This window comes from Dama dama, chromosome 7 (assembly GCF_033118175.1).
Source record: "Dama dama isolate Ldn47 chromosome 7, ASM3311817v1, whole genome shotgun sequence".
NCBI lineage: Eukaryota > Metazoa > Chordata > Mammalia > Artiodactyla > Cervidae > Dama > Dama dama.
The window spans coordinates 37276740-37297908 of NC_083687.1; the positions used below are offsets into that span (position 1 = coordinate 37276740).

Below are 21169 nucleotides of genomic sequence, written 5' to 3' on the forward strand. Positions count from 1 at the left end.
GAATTTCTTTTGTACCTTCGAAGAGAGATTAGGTGTTTGTGTACAATGTAAGAATATTTGATTTGCAGGCTCTCCTTAAAGTATTTTTATCTGTCATGATCAGAGAGTACAGCTAAGAAACTGAACTCCTCTAGCGAATTTTAGAATCCTATGGTAAAAAGTAGACTCAAGTGGCAGTATTAGAGCATTGTCTCTAGTTCTGTCCTATTCAGCCTTTTAGTCAGTGACTTGATTATCACATTATCTTAGGACAGGAAAATGTAAGGGCTAGTGTATGTGGAATAAAAGACCAAACATCCAGTGCTTTCCATCTAATAGGGCAACAATTAAAAGCAAATGCCATCCACAGTTCTGTGAAAGTGAAAATCACTCAGTCGTGTCTGACTTGTGACCCATGGTCTATACAGTCCATGGAATTCTCCAGGCCAGAATACTGGAGTGGGTAGCCTTTCCCTTCTCCAGGGAATCTTCCCAACCCAGGGATCAAACCCAGGCCTCCCACATTGCAGGCAACTTTTTTCCAGCTGAGTCACAAGGGAAGCCCCAACAGTTCTAGTTCTGTAATTATGTCCAAATAATCAGGGTATGAGGGTTTGGGTGGGAAGAAAAGACCTCAATGGTTTTTGTTCACTGTATGCTGTGAGAGCATTATCAAAAATTCATTGAAATTTTATTCTGCATGAATAAAAGTGTTTCATTGAACAAACACCTAATGAAGGCCTGTTGGATGCAAAGAATGGACAGTAGTGAAGAACACACAAGTGGATTTTGTAAATCAGGACTTAAATTTTAATAGAAAAACAGAAATGAGGTAAATTTCACAGTTAAATACTGTACCATAATTGTGATACATTTCGAGAGGGGAAAGCACAGAATGCCATATGTCCACATAACAAGGAGACCTGAGCTGTCTCAGAATCACGAAAGGCTGCTTTGTGGAAGTGGTTTTTGCTGAGATCTGAAAGATGTCAGAGAAGTCATGAGGTAAAAGAGCGAGGGTGTTCCAGGGAGAAGAAATGGCATTTATAAAGAGCTTTAGCCATAAGTGAGAATATAGAGTGAGAAAAACAGACATGCCAGGACTGACCCTTCAAGGAATTTAATTTACTTGGTAAAACTTATGCTAACTGTACAATGAATTCAAGGTGGAATATGATCAGTTCTGTGAAAGAGATAAGAATCAAGTTTTGCAGAGCATAAGACATATTTCCATTTGCTGGGTAATTTGGTAAAGATTCCCCTAAACCTAGGAAACCTGCTTTCTATTACTACTTTTGTACCAAGTTCTATAAGTTTAGATAAGTGACATAATTATTTTTGGTTTATTTATACATCCTTAATATGCGAGGCTTGTCTAGATAATTGTCAAGGTTTCTTTCTTTTCTGAATAACCAATGAACCCCACTAGTTATTTTCTGGAATAAAAAACACCCTTTTACATATCAAAATCATTGGTTGAAATATTTACAATATTAAATAAAAAGCATTGAAATTCTTGTTTTTTTCTTTTTTCAGATTTTGAAAACATAATTTTGAGATAAAATGACAAGATATTTAAAGTATACATGACAATTTAAATAGGTATACATGATTAATGGATTCCTTCATTGATTTAATTGACATATCTATTAATATCACCTCACATATTTACCTTTAAAGATCATTTTGGTGAGAACTTTTAAGTTTTCCTCTCTTACATGGGTGCTAAGTGACTTCAGTCATGTCCAACTCTTTGTGACCCCATGGCCTGCCAGGGTCCTCTGTCCATGGGGATTCTCCAGGAAAGAATACTAGAGTGGGTCGCCATGCCCTCCTCCAGGGGATCTTCCTGACACAGGGATTCACCCCATGTCTCTTATGCATCCTGCACTCATAGGAGGGTTCTTTACCACTAACACCACCTCGGAAACCCCACAAATGTCAATAACACATTACAAACCATAGTCACCATGTTACACATTAGATCCTCAGATCTTATTCATCATCTTACAGCTTAAAGTTTGTGCACTTTTACCAAATTCATTCTTAAATCATTGATTTCTCAGCACTTATTTTTACACAACCTGTGACATGTTCTTGTGTTTATGATTTTGGAGTCAGGAAAAAAGATGTCCCCCTCCTGTTGTGAGCAGTTTAGCTGTAGATCTTTGAGGGACCATCTTTATCTAGCAGCTCCATAGCCACCCCTATCATTGTTGGAAATCAAGATGATTTACACAGATAAGGAAAATAAAGAAAACTGGCTTCCCTGGTGGGTCAGATTGTAGAGAATCTACATGCAATGTGGGAGACCTGGGTTGCACCCTTGGGTCAGGGAAGACCCATCCAGAAGGGAATGGTTACCCACTCCACTATTCTTGTCTGAAGACTCCTTTGGACAGAGATGCCTGGTAGGCGATAGTCCATGGGAATCACAAAATGTCAGACATGCCTGAGCAACTAACACACAATTAACTTTAAGGATTTGGAAGTTGTATCAGAGATAAGGATAGCTTAAAAGGAATAGCAAACTCTTTGAGACAGGCAAGAACAGGGATACAAGAACACTTTTAGGCCAACAGGGCAAAGAAGAGAATGGATATTGCAGTCTCTAAAGAGTCTTGTACATAGCTGCAGCTAAAAGTAGGGCTTCTGACCAGAGCTCTGGGCTTCAGTGGAGATACTTGGCCACTTCCCAGCAAGAAAGGAGTCAGAGGAAAGAATCAATCTAGTAATCTCTTTCTACACTGGTTGACCAATCTCTTGTCCACCACTGACCAAACTCAAATAGTAGTCAGAGGCCAGGAGAGATAGGGGAATAAAGTCTGGTCTTCTCAGCCTCCAAAGGTTCATAACATAATAGAAAATGATCAACTGCATCCCTGAGGGGCAAATAAAGAATATCAAACAGAACCACCATTTCTATGTAGTAGATATGTTTTCTTTGTCTTATGAATCTAGTTGTAGGTTTTTTTTTTGCTAGACATTTAGGATGACTGGGTAGGATTAACTTTAATGGGAGGAGTCAGTTTCTGATTTGACCTAGACTCGAGTATTTGTCACTGTATTTCTGGTATGATAATATTATTACTAGGACCCTAACTGTATGTATACTTGATTCACTTAAACCCTTTGAAGAGACAGGTAATGTGACCAGACTTAGGAAAGGAGCAGAAACTATCAAGAGATGTTTTTATACATTGTTGAATTCATTTGGTTGATTTGTATGTGTGAGAGTGAAAACTTTTAATTTCAAATTTGTGAGAGACATTAGTCTGAAATTTCCTTTTTGTACTGCCTTTGTCTGATTTTGATATAGAGCAATACTGGCCCCTTCTAATTAGTTAGGAATGGTTTCCTACTCTCATTTTCTTGAAGAGGTATGTCAAATTATTCTTAATTTTTAAAATATTTGTTAGAATTCTCTGGTCAAACTATCTTGGATTGATGATTTCTTTTTCAAAAGTTTTATGTCACAGTTTCAATCTCATTAAACGTTATAGGAGTTTTCAGATGATGTATCTATTTTTGCTTCAGGTATTTTGAGATTATGTTGTTGGTGTATACATATTTAGGATTATTATGTATTCCTGCTGGACTGACTGTTTCTTCCTTATGTAATGTCCTTGTATTCCTTTGTCTTTCGAAATTTTCTTTGCTCTAAAGTCTACGTTATCTAATATTAACATATGTTTTTATCATTTTAATTTCCAAATATCCATGCCATTATTGAGTTTCTTGGGCTTTCCTGGTGACTCAGAGAGTAAGGAATCCACTTGTCTTGTGAAGACCTGGGCTCAATCCCTGGGTTGGGAAGATCCCCTGGAGGAGGATGTGGGAATCCATATTCTTGCCTGGAGAATTCCATGGGCAGAGGAACCTGGTGGGCTACAGTCCATGGGGTCACAAAGAGTCAGACACAACTTAGCAACTAAACCACCACCTGCTGTTCCTTCACATTTATTCCTTGGGAGGAACAGCCCCACTCAGGCTGCCTTCTGATGCTAGGTTGGAGGTCAGGAATGCTGGGCCTGGGCTGTCTTCTGTTATGTGCTGCTGTGTTTCTCTTCCATTCTTCAGGCCCCTATCTAGGTCATCTTCTTCTTGTCAACTATAAAAGGTCTCCTTTAGTGGTCTCTTCTTATTTCCAGAACAAACAGAGGAGTGGGCACAAGATCAATGCCATCTTGCCTGAACCAGAAGCCCAAGGTGTGTTTTACAACCTGGGGAAGAGATTTCATGGAGGGAAGTTGAGGAGGAAAGCGGAAAGGAGTCCACAGTTGGCTGGAGAGGAAAGTCATGAAGTCCTTTTCTTTAGAAGTCATGGGAAGATGAGAAAGTATATTTTCTAGGTAATGTGTATATTCAGCTCTTAATGAATACACTTTCTTTTTCAGCAAACTGAAAGTGTTTGGTATTATTTCATTAATTTTCTTTACAAATGCATATATATAATGATATCCATATGACATTTTATTTATTCTTCTAGGCCATTGCCCTGCTTTTATTAAGACTTGAGGTTTAAACCCTTGAAAAAAAAGAAATCTATTGTAGAGTTTAGATTATTTACCAGTAGATGAATTGATGGAATAACAAAAGAACTAAAGATGATTACTTAATTGAGCTCACGAAGTTTTATACATGCATATGAAGAGAGTTATTCACATATAATTTTATTCTTGGCCCCTTGTGGTGTTCTGAGAACTTTGATTGTAGCTATGTGTAAAAGAAATTTCTTTATTATTATAGTTAAATAACTGGTATAATTATGTGTGTACATTCAGAATCCATTAATCCAGTGGCCATAAAATTGAGTGTCCACATCCCCTGGGGAATAAAATGTTAACATTTTCATTTCTATTCATTTTTATCTCTCTGTTATTTATTTTATATTTTGTGTGTATTTTTTAAATGTCATAATATATTAGAACAGCAATGCTTATATAATATTTTTACATAATATAATTAGGTCACTGACAGCGTGTCATAAAATGGAAAATAATTCATAGATTAGTTCTTTAGGAAACAGAAAGTTATCAAAATTTGCTGCATGAAAGGTTACAATTTGGGGGACTTTACCAAAAATCATTTATGAAGCCAGTTTACCTGAAGAGAGGCAGAATGTTCAGAACATCCATGTTACATGAGTTTGCATAGGGCCTCAGAGATGGAAACATTTTTGAAGTTGGGTAGAAGACCAAGATACCTGACTGGACAGGGGAAAACTGGAATCTTGAATGCAAGAAAGAATGTTTGCTCCCCTCAGTGTGGTCTAAGTTGTTTTTCTTTAAATCACCTCCCTTTCTTCACCTTTATTCCCTAAAGCCTGTCCTCTGCTTTACTATTTCTTTTTCCATAGTACAGATCACCTGTTAACATACCATTTAGTGTACTTGGATTCATGTTGATTGAAGAATATCTGTCTTCCCCCAGCTAGAATGTAAGTTCCATGAAGATAAGTGTCTGCCTGCTTTGTTTACTGATGTAAACTAAGCACCTGTAAGAATTCTTAAGGAATTAAGTCAATGGTCAATTGGTTAAATGACCAATAGCAGAGTACTGGGCAGGCCTATAGGCTTCAAAATTTTGTGATTTCAATTAGCTATTGTAAATAAGCTGTTCTGCAGTTAATGTTACAAGGTTAAGACATGTTTCTGTTTCTTTTATCAGCATAAACATAAGCATAAACATTTATAAATAAAATTTATAAATCTAGTCAAAGCTATAGTTTTTCCAGTAGTCAGTATGGATGTGAGAGCTGGACCACAAGGGAACTGAGCACTGAGGAACTGATGCTTTTGAACTGTGGTGTTGAAGAAGACTTTTGAGGTTCCCCTGGACTGCAAGGAGATAAAACTGGTCAATACTAAAGGAAATCAGCCCTGAATATTCATTGAAAGGACTGATACTGAAGCCGAGGCTCCATTAATTTTTCCACCTGATGCAAAGAACTGACTCATTGGAAAAGACCTTGATGCTTGCAAAGATGAATGGCAGGAGGAGAAGGCGATGGCAGAGGATGAGATGGTTGGATGGCATCACCGATGCGATGGACATGAGTTTGAGTAAGCTCCATGAGATAGATGGTGGAGGACAGGAAAGCCTGATGTGCTGCAGTCCATGGGGTCTCAAAAAGTCAGATATGACCGAGTGACTGAACTTAACTGAAGGTATGTATATGTGTTATGTATATAACATAATGATTATATGATCATTCTACATAGGTCACATTGACAAATAAAGCTATTTTAGTTTCAGATATCATTATACATAGATAATATTGACATATAACGTTATCTTGGTTTCAGGTATACAATGTAATTAAAATTTGATATATATTGCAAAATGGTCACTGCAATAAGTCTGGTGAACATCCATCTCTAGAAATAGTTACAATTTTCTTCTTGTGATGAGAAGTTTTAAGATTTCTTGCTGCTGCTGCTGCTGCTAAGACACTTCAGTCGTGTCCAACTCTGTGCGACCCCATAGACAGCAGCCCATCAGGCTCCTCTGTCCCTGAGATTCTCCAGGCAAGAATACTGGAGTGAGTTGCCATTTCCTTCTCCTAAGTTTTCTTAGTAGTGTTCAAATAGTCAATAAATATATTTCCTTTATGACTTAGTGCAGTTAAATGAGAGAAGTGGCTCTGAGACTTAGAATAAAGAATCATGTTGAAACAGTTGAGCTGAATAAAACTTCTCAGTGCCAATTCATATAGAGCTTTCTTGAAAAATTCACCCCTAATTAGGCCCACCTGGCTCCCATCACACACGATATGGGGTGCAGACAGAGATCTGTGCTTAAGGCTTATGCTATCTTTTCCACTTGTCCATGCTTGTCTTTCTCAGCATCTTTCATTGCCTCATCCGTCTCCTGTCTTCACTATACACATAGGTTATAATTGTAGCAGAAGATGTCGAAGTAGCTAGAGTCGCAACTGCAGCCCACTGGGCATTTTGGAAAAACGCTGGAAAGGAGTCCTTTCAGTATTAGAGTTTTACTTTCAGGGGATTAGAAAGCTGTTCAGTTTGAAGAGTCCATCAATACAAATATATCTGAGGAGTGAATACTGTTTGTTTATTTATTTGATTAGTGATTAGCTGACCATCTGCTGAGAGTAAGGCAATGAAGGGTTAGTAAACAAGGGAGGATTCAGGAAAAAGGAATGAGGAACTCTTGGAGAAAGGGGACACATGATTAAGGAGACCATTACCTCTATTTTGGTTAGGTTTTAGGTTTTGTTTAGGCTGGCTCTGTAAAGGTATGGGTTGTTTCCATTTTATTTCCATTCATCCTCTATTCTTTACAATGTATGTCTTACTGAAGTGTTGAAAGTGACTAGAGACTTACTGCTTGTTATCACTGGGTAATCGTGCTTTGCTTCTGGTATTCCAGAGGGTCTAGCAGAGGGTCTGTAGAGTACATATTTCTATCATTTGCTGCAGAACCTTAACTTTTTTTGGTGACTTCTGGTACTAAGTTGATGAAATACAGGAAAATAGAGCTCAGATGCTTTTGGATAAAACCTTAATTCATCTCCTCCCTTCTCTCTGACTTTTCATGTATTGACTCAACTAGTCCCATATTGATGGATGCCTTTTTTGACTCCTATGTCTGCCTCATTGCTTGCATGTGGTCAAGGTCTATTTCATTTCCTCTATCTCTCACATCCTTTGCTTCTTTTCACTTGGCAGAACCCTCTTTGACTTTTAGTGTCATAATATTCCCAGCACTTTCTGGTCTCTTTCTTTTTCTCTACCCACCTCAATAGCCACAACTCCTCAATGCACAGTAAAGTTTCTCTTTTCTAATTCTGGACATTCTGCTCTTTTGGACCTAATGTTCTAGGTTTCCTGTTGCTTTGTAGAATAAAGAGAAACTCTCTAAATTGGCATATATGATTCTCCCTAATGCATAAAAATCCATACAAGTATTTCTCCATTCTAACCCTACCATAATACATACAGTATACCATGGGAGCATAATCATGAAAGATACAACATGAATGGTAAAAAGTGAACATTTCTTGTGTTTTTGTCAGACTTGATTATTCACTGATACCTTATAATGCTATATGTATTAATATCTTAGTTGCCTTGATCTAGGATATTGGAGATCCTTACTTCATAGATGATCCTAAATGAATTGACAGATATATAGTTTTCCTATTTTTCCACATCAATATCCCATCAACCTTTCAAAACTCCATCATAAACCCATCCCATTTGCGTCACTCCTATGACACACTCTGATTGCTCATAGCTTTATTTCAATCTACTGTAGCACCGTGCTGGCATCACATCTTATTCTTATACACTCTACCCTTGCAATATAGTAATTTGTGTGTTTATATCACCCTCCTTCTCCACAAGTTGAGGGCCTGCTTCTGGAAAATAGAGACTTTTTCAAACTTCAGTTTAACTCCTCACTGTGTCCATGATATGTGACTTACTAATCTATAAGGTCAGTGAACTTCAAAGGTTCTTCATTTGTTTGTTTCCCTTTGGTAACCACTGCTATTATTCTTGATATAGCAGGGCCATTTCTTCAAATGTAATCTTACATGGAAATCTGTAAAAGGGGGGAAATCGATGCTTTCTGGATGGCAAGGGAGTGATTGTTAAATCCTGTCCAAATATCCCCTCCTTGTCTATTCCTGACTGACTCTATAGAATATCTTTGGCTCTGTTCAGTATTTTCTGAAATCTACAGTATTCACTTTATATGTCACTGTCAGGCAAGGACAGCATTCTCAATGTCACCACCTCTGTTCTTGATGTAAAGTCCTAAATTCATGCTGGAAATAAATTTTATGAGACAAATACATGAAGATATGTGTGGTCTATTGGTGAGTGTATGTTTTTTTCCAGTTGCAGTGTACCACTTATTGAAAATTTTCCCTCTAATAAATACCATCCTCTCTGCTGGAAATATCTAAACATTGAAGGAAAGAAAGTTAAGCAAGTAACACAATAGAATTAGATGTTTGGGGCAGTAAATGACTTAGAAAGTGCTTACAGGGTTTTTTCATGGTCTTTTACCTTTTGGAAGAAGAAAGTGAAAATACAAGAAAGCTGACACTTTACATGCATGAAGGAGCCAAAGGAGGGTTTGATAGATTGTTTTGGGGCAGAGTATTCTGTCATGTTCTGAAAGGTTTGGGTCATCCCAGGTAGAGGCAGGGGCAAGACTCAGGCAAGAATAACGCTGGCTATGAGGGAAGAGGTTGGTTTTGCTGAACAGTGTCCTGTATGTGGATGAAAGGTGTCTTGCCTAAAAGAAGATAATTTGGCTGGATTCTGCCCTGAAGAGTTGCCAAGCTTTGCTCATCTCTAGAACTATGGCCGTTAGTACAAACAATGGAATACTTATATAAAGGACAATTTCAGAAAAAAGAAGAGAAGGGAGAAAATGGAAACAAAAGGGAATATGAGATATTTGCTCTTAGGATATTAAAAAAAAAAAAAAAGCATATATATTTGGGTCCTTAAAAATAAAGTGTTCTAACAGCATTTCATCCTTGACTACCCAAGTCCTTGACTCACTTTCCCTTTGCTGCTTTTCCTTCCTTCTCTCTTTCTCTTCCTTCTCTCTTACTCATCTGCCTTTCCCTTCTATCTTTTGATTTCCCATTTTCTGTTTACTAGGAATTACTCGTAAAGCCCTAAAGATGCTGCACAACCAGCCCAGCAACATCACTGACTTCTTAGGAGAGCCAGTCAAGAGATTGGCCCTCATCCCAGGTTGTCTGGAGGCTGTTGAACAAGCTGAGCAACCCTAATCTAGTCACACTGCTCCAGTCTCAGTAGAGACTCAGTCTATTTGGAGGATTTTATAATTTAGGGACCTACGAGGGCTTGTGTGTAAGGCCAAATAATTAATGACAAGAAAAGTTACTCTAAAAGGAAGAGAGAATGGTCTCACTTCTCAGATGAATGTGTTTTTAAATCCAGCTTTCTGATCTACTCGGTGTCTGTGTGACAAGTTGGATATTTGTCCTGAAGCCCCAGGCAGGGATAGATGCACACCAGTATTTCTGCCATTCAATTGTTCAGAGTGTTTATGATACATGGGTTTCCTGTGGGTCAGCTAGTAGGCAGCTGACTGTGGGCTACTTAATTTTCTCCAGATGGTGCTTGCAGAGTGAGGGAAATAGAGAGGCTGTGCTGACGACTGCAGGTGGTGAGCTGTGGGGACCAGAACATTTCCCCTGATTAAAAAGGAAACTATAGCATTGGGGATCCCTAACTTGTGAATGTCCGGGATAATCACAAGGATCCCCCACAAGAGAAACACGTGCCATTCAGGGGGAATTTCAGGTCAGTCGTCTGGACCAAGAGAAGGCTACAAGAGCACCATGTAAGTCAGTGATGTCAGAACTTTCCCATCTCGTTACCATCTACCCTGTTCCAACATGGCCCAAGGAATGAAGATCCAGAGAGGGAGAGAGGAGGAACCTTGCAGAAATGGACACATCGGTGCTTCCTGGTAGGTCCCATGGGCCTCAGCAGGGGAGAGGGATACATTGAATAGGCTGAATATGAGATGATACTTTTGAACTGTGGTGTTGGAGAAGACTCGTGAGAGTCCCTTGGACTGCAAGGAGATCCAACCCGTCCATCCTAAAGGATATCAGTCCTGGGTGCTCATTGGAAGGACTGATGCTGAAGCAGAAACTCCAATACTTTGGCCACCCCATGCGAAGATTTGACTCATTGGAAAAGACCCTGATGATGGGAGGGATTGGGGGCAGGAGGAGAAGGGGACAACAGAGGATCAGATGGCTGGATGGCATCACCGCCTCGGTGGACATGAGTTTGAGTAAACTCTGGGAGTTGGTGATGGACAGGGAGGCCTGGTGTGCTATGATTCATGGCGTCACAAAGAGTCAGACATGACTGAGTAACTGAGCTGAACTGAACTGAGATGGAGTTGACACTTGACCGACCTGAACTTGTGAATTAGTCACAAGTCATTAGAATGTATGGAATGGTTGCAATGTGATGCAGAAAATGAGGATGCAGTGGAGTGTGGGTGAAGACAGCCACTGGAGGATGATGCCAGTTCACGTTTGTATCTGCTATGGTCTCAACATTTGTGTCTCCCAGAAACTTCATATGATGAAATCCTGATTCCCATGGTTATAGTATCCATATGTGGGGCCTTTGTGAGGAGATGGAGTTATAACGATGGAGCCTCCTCAATGAGATGAGTGCTTTTATATAAGAGACACACGGAGCTCCCGAGCCCTTCCCCCCGTTTGAGGATACAATAAGAAGTGTGTGACCAGAAAGGACCCTGCATGACCATGCTGTGGAAATACATTTCCATTGTTTATAAGACTGTGCTATTTTGTTATAGCAACCCAGAAGGACTAAGACAGCATCCTAACAATCTTCACACAGTTCAGTAAACCTCATGCTATTTGTACAAAGGTGCGAAGCACTGATCCTGTCTGGTGTAACACTGTGACAGTGGGCTGACAGTTCACCGCTGGCTTTCATAAAGAATCCTGAGGATTCAGTCTTCTTGGTAGCATGACCAGAACCATGAACAAGTGTCTAATACTTTGATTCTAATAAATTGACCCAGAATAATTTTCTGTGATTCTTATGTAATCTCTTAATGGTGTTCTTTGTAATGTCAACTTCTGCTATTTGTGACTAATTTTAATAGGAGCTTCATTCTCTCCATTTTAAGGGTGGATTTTCTTTTGATTTTATATTAAATGAAAATAAGAAATGTTAACAAATTGCCCTCTTAGATTTTGACATCTCTAAAGAGTCTGTGTTTATTTTTTTAAGAGAAGACCCATTTCACAGAGCATGCATTAAAAAGCTGTAAATTTCAAAGAAGCTTGCTATGGGATAGATCATTAGGACCATCTCAAAGCTGGATGGGATGGATGTGGATTTAGCACACGTTGTGGATTCGGCATGCCATGATCTTGGTGTAAATGTCAACTTTACGTGTGTCCCTGTGCAGGCACCGGAACAGGATAAAAAATGCATGGTGACGTATATTTTCATCTCTGGACGTCAGGGATTGAAGTTCTGTCCAGTAAACGTGAGTATCGACCATCTTCTTCCTAGCTGGAAAAATAACCTGAATACCCAAAAGATAATGACTTCTTATGCATTTTATTAGTATTTGCTTATCTTTGTCCCTTGTAATAATCAAATTAAGATTGGGAAATACATACAAATATAAAACTCTCTAAATATGGATTTTGGAGCCAGCCTATGAGAATACTATTAGCAATCCAAAAAGTAGATACATAACTCAAGTTTAGTTTTTACTTTCTCTTTTCTTCCTTCCCACTCTCATCCTTTGATTTGAGGAGAACAGAGAAAGAAGGCACGTGGAACTTCAAGAGCAGCTGTCCTAGGATACTTTGAAGAAAAGGCTGATCTTGGAAATTCTGTTCTCTAGTTCTCTTACTCTTGATATTATTTCAACCACCTGTGCCCAGGAAGAGGCAAACTTTTGGTGGAATTGTGTGCAATGCAGGGAAAGCTGCACATGCCAAAATTTGCAGTGAAATTCTGATTCCTTTACAGTTGAATCTATCACTATGAATGACTAGGCTCCTGCTTTATGTAGTACCAGTCTAGAATACAGAAGTCCTGAATCTTTTTCTTAGAAAATGAGCTATTTCAAAATACCTTACACATTACAGAGGTCATCTCTTTCAATCACGAACAAAACGAGGAAGCCCTCTGCAGGATGCTCACCTGGTTGAATTGCCTCTCTATGAGTTGCTTAAGTTTTTGTACTTTTTTCACAGTCTCTCTGGCTCTTGATAGGGTAGTATTTGAGACTTCTGTTATATTTCGCAGGTCCATGACTAGATGATTCAGAGGAATATCCCAGGAGTATAGTAACATGAGGATCCACTTACTAAGGTCTTCATTCTAAGCAAATGTAAGAAACAGTCTCATTAAAATAATCATAATTCAGTGGTTTGGTAACATGTGATCGTTGCTCAGAGCAGCTGACCTAAAATACTCTTGGTTGTTCTTATGTGTATGCAGAGATTTTTGAAGGTTGTAAAAGTTGCAAAATTATAAAATGTAAGCTATTAGTTCATACTTAGTTGAATTATTAAAAATCTAGGTTATTTTAGGAACTAATTCTTCTGATGAGTTCTAATTTATAACTAGAAAAATTTTCTTTTTTCCTCTGATATTCTACCACCACTCAGTGAGTTCTTTTATGTTTTCATATTTGCATGAGAGAAATCTAAGTATTTTATGGCAAGTCAATATGTGCCTGCAGTACCTGACCCAGGAAAGAGGCATTCTACCTATGCCCACATCATTGTCACACAGTGATTCTTTCGTATTAATGAATCAGATGAGTCATTCGTATTGATTTTTGATTGGTAATTTGTTTTATGATATTACAACAAAGAGACAATGAAGAAGACATGACATTCCTAAACAGGCTTTCTTTCCTAGGTTGATCCCAACACCAGCCCCCAAGCTGGCATCAGAAGAGTCTGTCTTGTTGACATGTGTCCGGGCAGAAAATGGCACAGCGTTGTCTTTAGTAACAGCATCAGTGGGATTCACAATGGAGGGCTTTCCCCCCTAGTTCACTATTACTAGCAGAATTGAGTATGAAAATCCCAGGGGCCGAAGATCTCTAGTTAATATGTTTGATTTTTTTACTTCATGAACTGTTTTAGTGGTAAAAAAGAGAGTACTCAGTAGGATTAAATATAGTAATGCACATAAAGTGCTTGTAAAATATATGGCTATGTAGTAACTCTCAACAAGCTTTAAATTTAAGCTTATTGAAAAATCCCTCCTCCTCTTCCTCTTTGACCTTTACCTTTACCTGATTATCCTCATTATTAATGAGCTTAACAGAGGAAAATAACGATGGTATCATTAAGAAAGTTGTACAGAGAGAAGATAGTATTTTAAGGGAGGATGCATGTGAAAGTATTTTAAATAATGTTAGGACAAAGGATAATGCAGGAAATCAGAAATGGGAGATTATAACGGTGACAATTTGGAGCTGCCATAGATGATTGAGGCTTGATATGTAAACTGTGTTGTCCTCAGAACAGAGGCAATTGTTGCGGCCATGAGAAGCAAAGCAATGTTTTATAGGCCATTGTGGGGGAGACTTACAAATTAAGAATTAAAGGTGACAGAGGAGTCATTGAGAATGACGAATGAAGGACGTGTCAGAGAAGGAGAAGCAGAATCAGGAGAGCCTTGAAAGGCAGACGCGTTGGCTCGAGTGGTGCAGTATAGGACTCCCACGTATGAGTCACTAGTAACAGGGAGTACTCAAAACCGGGGTGTGTTTCTTACATATTCATGAATTTTACAATCATGTTTTACACATGGACGTGCCCATTCATTTCCTGTTTTCGTACAGTATAACAGCTGCAATCCTGTGTCTAATGCATTGCTTGAACTAAACTTGTCTGCATGGACAATTTATAGATCTGTTTTTTATTTTGCTACTACAGATCTTTAGTCATCCCTTGATTTCATTCATTCTTCAACTGCATAATATAATTTCTCTTCAGTTGCTTATGTTTCCTCCACCATTTTCTTCATGTACAGTTACCATTACCTCTAATAATCTAAAGCCTGGTAAGCTACATATTGTCTCATTTGATCCAGTGAAAAACCCAGGTGAAAGACTCACATTCATCTGTTGGGCTTTTTTGATTTCTTCAGGAGCTTGGAGGGAATTGGTATGGCAGTAATCAGTGGCATTATTAAACTCCGGATTACCCTGGGAATAATTTTCATCCTGAAAGTGATCAGGCAACTAGTTAGGGTTGTTGGGCATTCAGTAGATGAAACCATTACCAGAACATTAACATGTTTGATAGACTTGTAATTTTTTTAATGGGGAGACATCACAAAATTTGAAAGTCATTCTTTTCCTACTTTTTCTATACATTGTTTCTATAAAAATGATTTTACATCTAGCTTTTCTAAGTTCAAACTTTTCCCTTCTCTGTTTTATTATTATCTTTATTTATTTTATTATTTGAACCAAATATAGTACATATGTACAAATATTTGTTGCTGCCAAGGTGACGCTGGAGAATCCCAGGGATGGGAGCCTGGGGGGCTGCCGTCTATGGGATCACACAGAGTCGGACACGACTGATGTGACTTAGCAGCAGCAGCAACAGCAGGTGACAGTAGTGGTAAAGGACACTCCTGCCAATGCAGGAGATATAGGAAGACTCAGGCTTGATCCCTAAGTGAGGAGCATCCCTTGCAAGAGGGTACAGCAGCTTACTCCAATATTCTTGCCTGGTGAATCCTATGGACAGAGGAACCTATTGGGCTACAGTCAGTAGAGTTGTGAAGAGGTGGACACAATTGAAGTGACTTAGAATGCATGCATGCACCTATATTTAACCATTTAATCTCTTGTTTACTGTGGATTAGAGCCAATATATATCCTTATAAGGAGTAACGCAGTAATGACTCTGAATTTTCTCTGAACCAGCTCACCAAAAAGCTTAGTGTTCGCCCCAGGTGCAGAATACAATATTGTTTATGGTGACAAAATGGTATGTCAGAAAAACAGGGCATAAAGTTTTAGGAAATACTAAGCAATGGACTGAGAATAATAAGAGTAGAAAAATCTAGCTAACACATTGATAGAGAAAAACTAATCTTTAGCGAAAGTCATGAACATTTGAAGAGATTACTTGGAAGAGTTGGGGAAAAAAATAGAAAGTAAAAAATGGAGGATGAAACAAAAACTAGTGAGTACAAAGAACTACGGGAATTTAATAGAAACCTTTAGCACAGCCTTTTATTAGCTGTCTGCTCTACTGTGTGCTCCTTCATTGACCTAAAAAAATTAACATTTAACGTTCAAATACCTTCATCAGAAAGAGAATAATTGTTTCCAATTGTAAACCCCTTCTACTATAACTCTAAACCTATTCACTGCAAATCTTAAAACAATAATTTGTAGCATTAAAAAAACTACTAATATTCATTTTTGTGACCAGGATTCGGCTTTGTTTAACATGTTGCATCCACCCAGTTCACTACAAAGCAGTTCTCATTTATTGGCTATTTACTCTGAGCCTGGAGAAGAAAGCCCAGAGAGGCCGTGAAGGACCAGAAAATCACCATGCTTCCTTTTCCCCAATCCCACCTAAAACTGCTTTCTGTCAGGTAGTATTATGGACTGAATGTGTGTTCTTCAAATTCATGTGTTAGAGCTCGAATTGCCAAAGTACACTGTTTTGAAAAGGGTTCCGACTTTTTGACACGCCATGGTCTATAGCCCACCAGAATCCTCTGTCCATGGGATTTCTCAGGCAAGAATACTGGAGGGGCTTGCCGTTCCCTTCTCCAGGGAATCTTCCAGACCCAGGGATAGAACCCAGGTCTCTCCCATTGCGGGCAGATTCTTTACCATCTGAGCCACCAGCAAAGCCCATTAAGGTTGAATGAGCTCTTAGGTTGGAACACTCATCCAATAGATTTAGTGTTTCCATGAAGCGAAACACCAGAGAATTTTCTCTTCTGTCTCTGTGTCTGTGTGTCCTTTCCTCTGTCTCTCTTCCCCACCCCCACCCTGTGTGAGGACGCACGGAGAAGCCATCCTGGGAAGAAAGAGTTCTTACCAGAACTTCACCTTGCTGGTGCCCTGATCTGGGACTTCTAGCCCCCAGAACTGTGAGGAAATAAATTTCTGGTGTTTATTCCACTGAGTCTATTGTATTCTTTTATGGCATTCCTAGCTGACAAATACAAAATCATTTATTTTGGAAATTTAAAAAAGAAAATGAATGAAAGGAAATTGAAAAAGTTATTGCACTTCTTAGGAATCTTTGAGATTTCACAAAACTGATCCTTTCTTTGATTTCCACATCTTATGAGCTGACGGCATCTTTGACCTACAGAGTATGTTAATTGAAGTTTGGTTGAGGCAACCTTATTGTTTAAAGGACAGTATGGCCCAGTCACTTAGGCAGAGGTATCTTCTGGGAGCCTGACAGGCTACAGTCTATGGGGTTATAAGAGTCGGACACGACTTAGCAACTAAACCACCACCACCACAGTACTTACAAACTCAAGGAACATCATAGTGGAAAGGTTGTTGATGTCGTGGGACAGCCCGAAGGCACGGGTAAACAGCGCTTTAAGGGATTTCAGGGGGATTTTAAACATGTCAGGACTGCAGGACGGGCATAAGTTGCCTTGGCAAAGGAGCAGATTTGACATGACCAGCAGCAGGAGCAGGCAGGACCCTGCTAAAATAAAAACATGAGCCATTCTGAATTGATCAGGTCACCTGAGGTTATCAACTCCATCCTGTGGAGGGAAGCCTTCTCTTTCCCTGTTGCTCTGAGCAGGAGTTGGTGCTGTAGTAGCTGGGGTGGGGAAGAAGGAGAACCTTCTGTGTAAATTTGGATGATGATATTTGCACAGATAGATAGTTGGAGAAGTAGGTTACTCCCTGCATTTTGTATTGCTCCCAGAAGTACTTCTGTGCTCTGCAAACATTTGGAACTTAATTCTGAGCCAGAGTGTTTAGGCTATTCTTTTTTTTTTTTTTTTTTTCATTTATTTTTATTAGTTGGAGGCTAATATTGTAGTGGTTTTTGCCATACATTGACATGAATCAGCCATGGATTTACATGTGTTCCCTATCCTGAACCCCCCTCCCACCTCCCTCCCCATCCCATCCCTCTGGGTCATCCCAATGTACCAGCCCTGAGCACTTGTCTCATGCATCCAACTTGAACTGGTGATCTGTTTCACACTTGATAATATATATGTTTCAATGCTATTCTCTCACATCACCCCACCCTCGCCTTTTCCCATAGAGTCCAAAAGTCTGTTCTATACACCTGTGTCTCTTTTTCTGTCTTGCATATAGGGTTATTGTTACCATCTTTCTAAATTGCCCATTATACAAAGTGAAGTAAGCCAGAAAGATAAATACTAATACAGTATACTAATGCATATATATGGAATTTAGGCCATTCTTTTAAGACAGTTTAATGTTGGAACTCTGCAGACTCTGACCAGCAAGGCTCTCTAGGAATTTGTAATTTTTTCACTCTACATTGACTAATGCTTGAATTTTAGATACTAAAATGACAAGAAGTGTACAGTTGATCTGTGTGGTTTACCATCACGCTGGGGTAAGAGTAAACCCATGACTGACTGATCGCTACTATTGAGTACACAGAGAATACTAAGAAAAAAAGGTACTGTACCTACTAACTCACCTTCATAACCCCATGCATGTCTTTGATACTTTCCCAAAAGCTTTAAAACATCTTAAAATGTGTGTTTCACAGTAACCCTGTGAGATAGCCTCAATCTTCACTATGATCATCAAGTTATGTTAATGAAGATGCAATGACTTGGAGAGGGCAAGTAATTGGTGACTGGGCACCAATACAGTCATCTGCTCACTTCCTGACGTCACATCACACATGCCTGTGGGCTCTCGGTCTTCATGTGTGTAACCAGGACCACATCAGGAGCTGTGATGACTCTGCTTAAAGAGAAAAATATTTTGTCTTTGACTGCAAAACAGCAGTGACCCTAGAGCACTGGTTTTATCCACTTGTTCTGCTCTGTCTATAAAACACTCACCGGTAAAATCTTTGACAATTATCAGTGTGGAGGCCTGGTTCTCCTGGTTAGCATTTTTTCTAGGCAACTTGACAGCTCTTCTACTTTTATGCATCTTTAATCTTCTCATTACGGTTGTTTCTTTGAGAAAATAGCAAATAAATCTCCAAATGGTAAAACAAGATATTACCTGGTCAGCACCCAAGACAACGTCATTGGCTCTGCGAACAAGGCCTGCCTTTCCTGACTTTGACTCTTTAGGGACAAAATTTATCTGTCTGGTCAGGAGTACATCCTGACAATCCATGGGGCTTAGTTTTTGAACCATCTCCAAACATCTCCTCTTTGATAGTAGAACTAGACCTTCAAGCTTCCATGATGTATCGTAATATTTCAGAAATTATTCCTGGCCTTACCTTTGACCAATAGAAGCATAAAATCATAGACTCTTGCAAGCATGATTTTAATATTACTTTTCCTGTCCATCCTTTTTAAGTTAGCAGAATTTAAGACTGAAGTGAGCAAGAGTTGAGTATGGACAAGAGAACTGATAAAATAGAGATTTTATCCTCCTGAATGAGATATGAACATGATTCTTTTTACAATTTACCAGAAGAGTGGTAATTTAATTAAGCATATCAGCATTTACTGGGTTTTCTCTGCCCTTAGTTAGTTTAAAGGGGCATGGCATCTAAGAATAAAATGGTTATTTAAAATTAGGTGATGTCAATGTATGGGAAAAACCACTACAATATTGTAAAGTAATTAGCCTCCAACTAATAAAAATAAATGGGAAAAAAAAAGAATAGAGATTTTCCAACAAATAAGGCATATAGAAGATCAAGAGGTATAAGATGCTCAGCAAGACTAATAAAAAAAGGAAATGCAGATCAAAAGCACAAGAGATATCACCTCATACCTGTTTGAATGGCTAGTACCAAAAATTTAAGAAATGACAGACCTTGTTGAGGACGTGGAGAAAAAAAGAGTGCTTATGCACTGTTGTTAGGGATGTATACTGGTGCAACTCCCATGGAAAAATATTGTGGAGGTTCCTCAAGAAATTTAAAAGAGAACTGTTATGGGATCCATTATCCTGCTTCTGGATATATAGTCAAAGGAAATGAAATCATTGTCTCAATGAGAGATCTGTATTCCTATGTTCACTACAGCATTATTCACAGTAGTCTTGGTATAGGAACAACCCGAGTATCTTTCAACAGGTGGATGAATTAAACAATGTGATGTGACATATATAGGTAAATATTATTTAGCCATTAGAAAAAGAAAGAAATGCTTCCATTTGTGGCAACATGGATGAAACTGGAGGGCATTACACTAAGTAAACTAAGCCAGAGAAAGAAAAATACAATATGATCTCAATTGTAAAGAATCTAAAAAAAAAAAAAATCTCTGAGAGAGTGGACGTCATCGAGTGGCATAGCGCTTCAACGGACATGAGTTTGAGTAAGCTCTGGGTGTCGGGGATGGACAACGAAGCCTGGCGTGCTACAGTCCATGGGGTCACAAAGATTCGGACACGACTGAATGACTGACTCAACTGAAGAGAGTGGAACTTACCTGTGTTCTCAAAAAGCAAAACTTAAACATGTGTGGTGATGGCAATGTTACTTAATAGGAAGGGAAACTCGTTTCTAATACATGCACAAATGGGGGTGGACAAGATGGCGGAGGGGTAGGTGGGAGTGGGTACACGTCTCTCCACTGATGCATCAAGAACGTCTAAAGACACAGCAGTTCTCACAGAAGACCAGGTGAATACTGGCAGGAATCCCTGACTACTGAGAAGGAATATCCGGATCCATACAAAACTCGGTAGGACAAAGGAAAGAAGGGACAAGGAGGAAGGGGAAAGAAGGAGGAGAGCAAGTGGGACCAGCCTGCACCTGGGGGTGAGGGAGCTGATGCGCAGGGGAGAGATCCCCGAGTCCATGGCCGTCCACTGGAATGGGGGAGTCATTTGAAGCTCTTGGGGAGTGAACTAACTAAACTGTGACCGTCTGAATGGAGTGAGAACCACAGAGACAAGCCATGCTGCTGCGTTTCATACCTCGGAGAGGGTTGTAAGTCCACTGGTGTCCACGGAGGTTGGGAGCTGAGGCCATGGGGACTGCAGAATGATCCCAGGGTGAGAAGTCCTGTTGATCATGGGGAGTCAGCCGGATGGGATGGGATGGAGGAAATCTGCTGCATCAAATGCTTCTTAAGGAAAGCCAGGAGGCCATAAAAGTAGGGTTCAATTGCCTGTGGAGTAGAGCTATCTCTTTCTGCATGGTGGTACCTGTAGGTTGAGCAACAGAGAAAGACTTCAGTGAGGGTGGTCCTTGAGTGCCTGATGCACTAAGCAATGGAGAATTTTGAATGTCTATATATCCTACCCTACCCTATTCTCTGTCTAAATTGTGGGTTTTAGCATCATAATACTTTTATGAACTTAAATTTCTTCTGGTAGAGTTTCTGGTTTACAAATTAAGCTAATTCCTCACATCTGGCTCGTTCTTGGGGTTTCAAGAAACTTTGAGAACCTTCCTTCCTCTCAAGGCAATAATATCCTCTACTACCATTGCTGACTT

At 39.3% G+C, this 21169-nt stretch overlaps 1 pseudogene; it reads right to left on the reverse strand.

Moving 5' to 3' along the window:
- Positions 1–11892: 11892 nt before the first annotated feature.
- LOC133059182 (placental prolactin-related protein 3-like) lies at positions 11893–20821 on the reverse strand (annotated as a pseudogene).
- Positions 20822–21169: the final 348 nt, after the last annotated feature.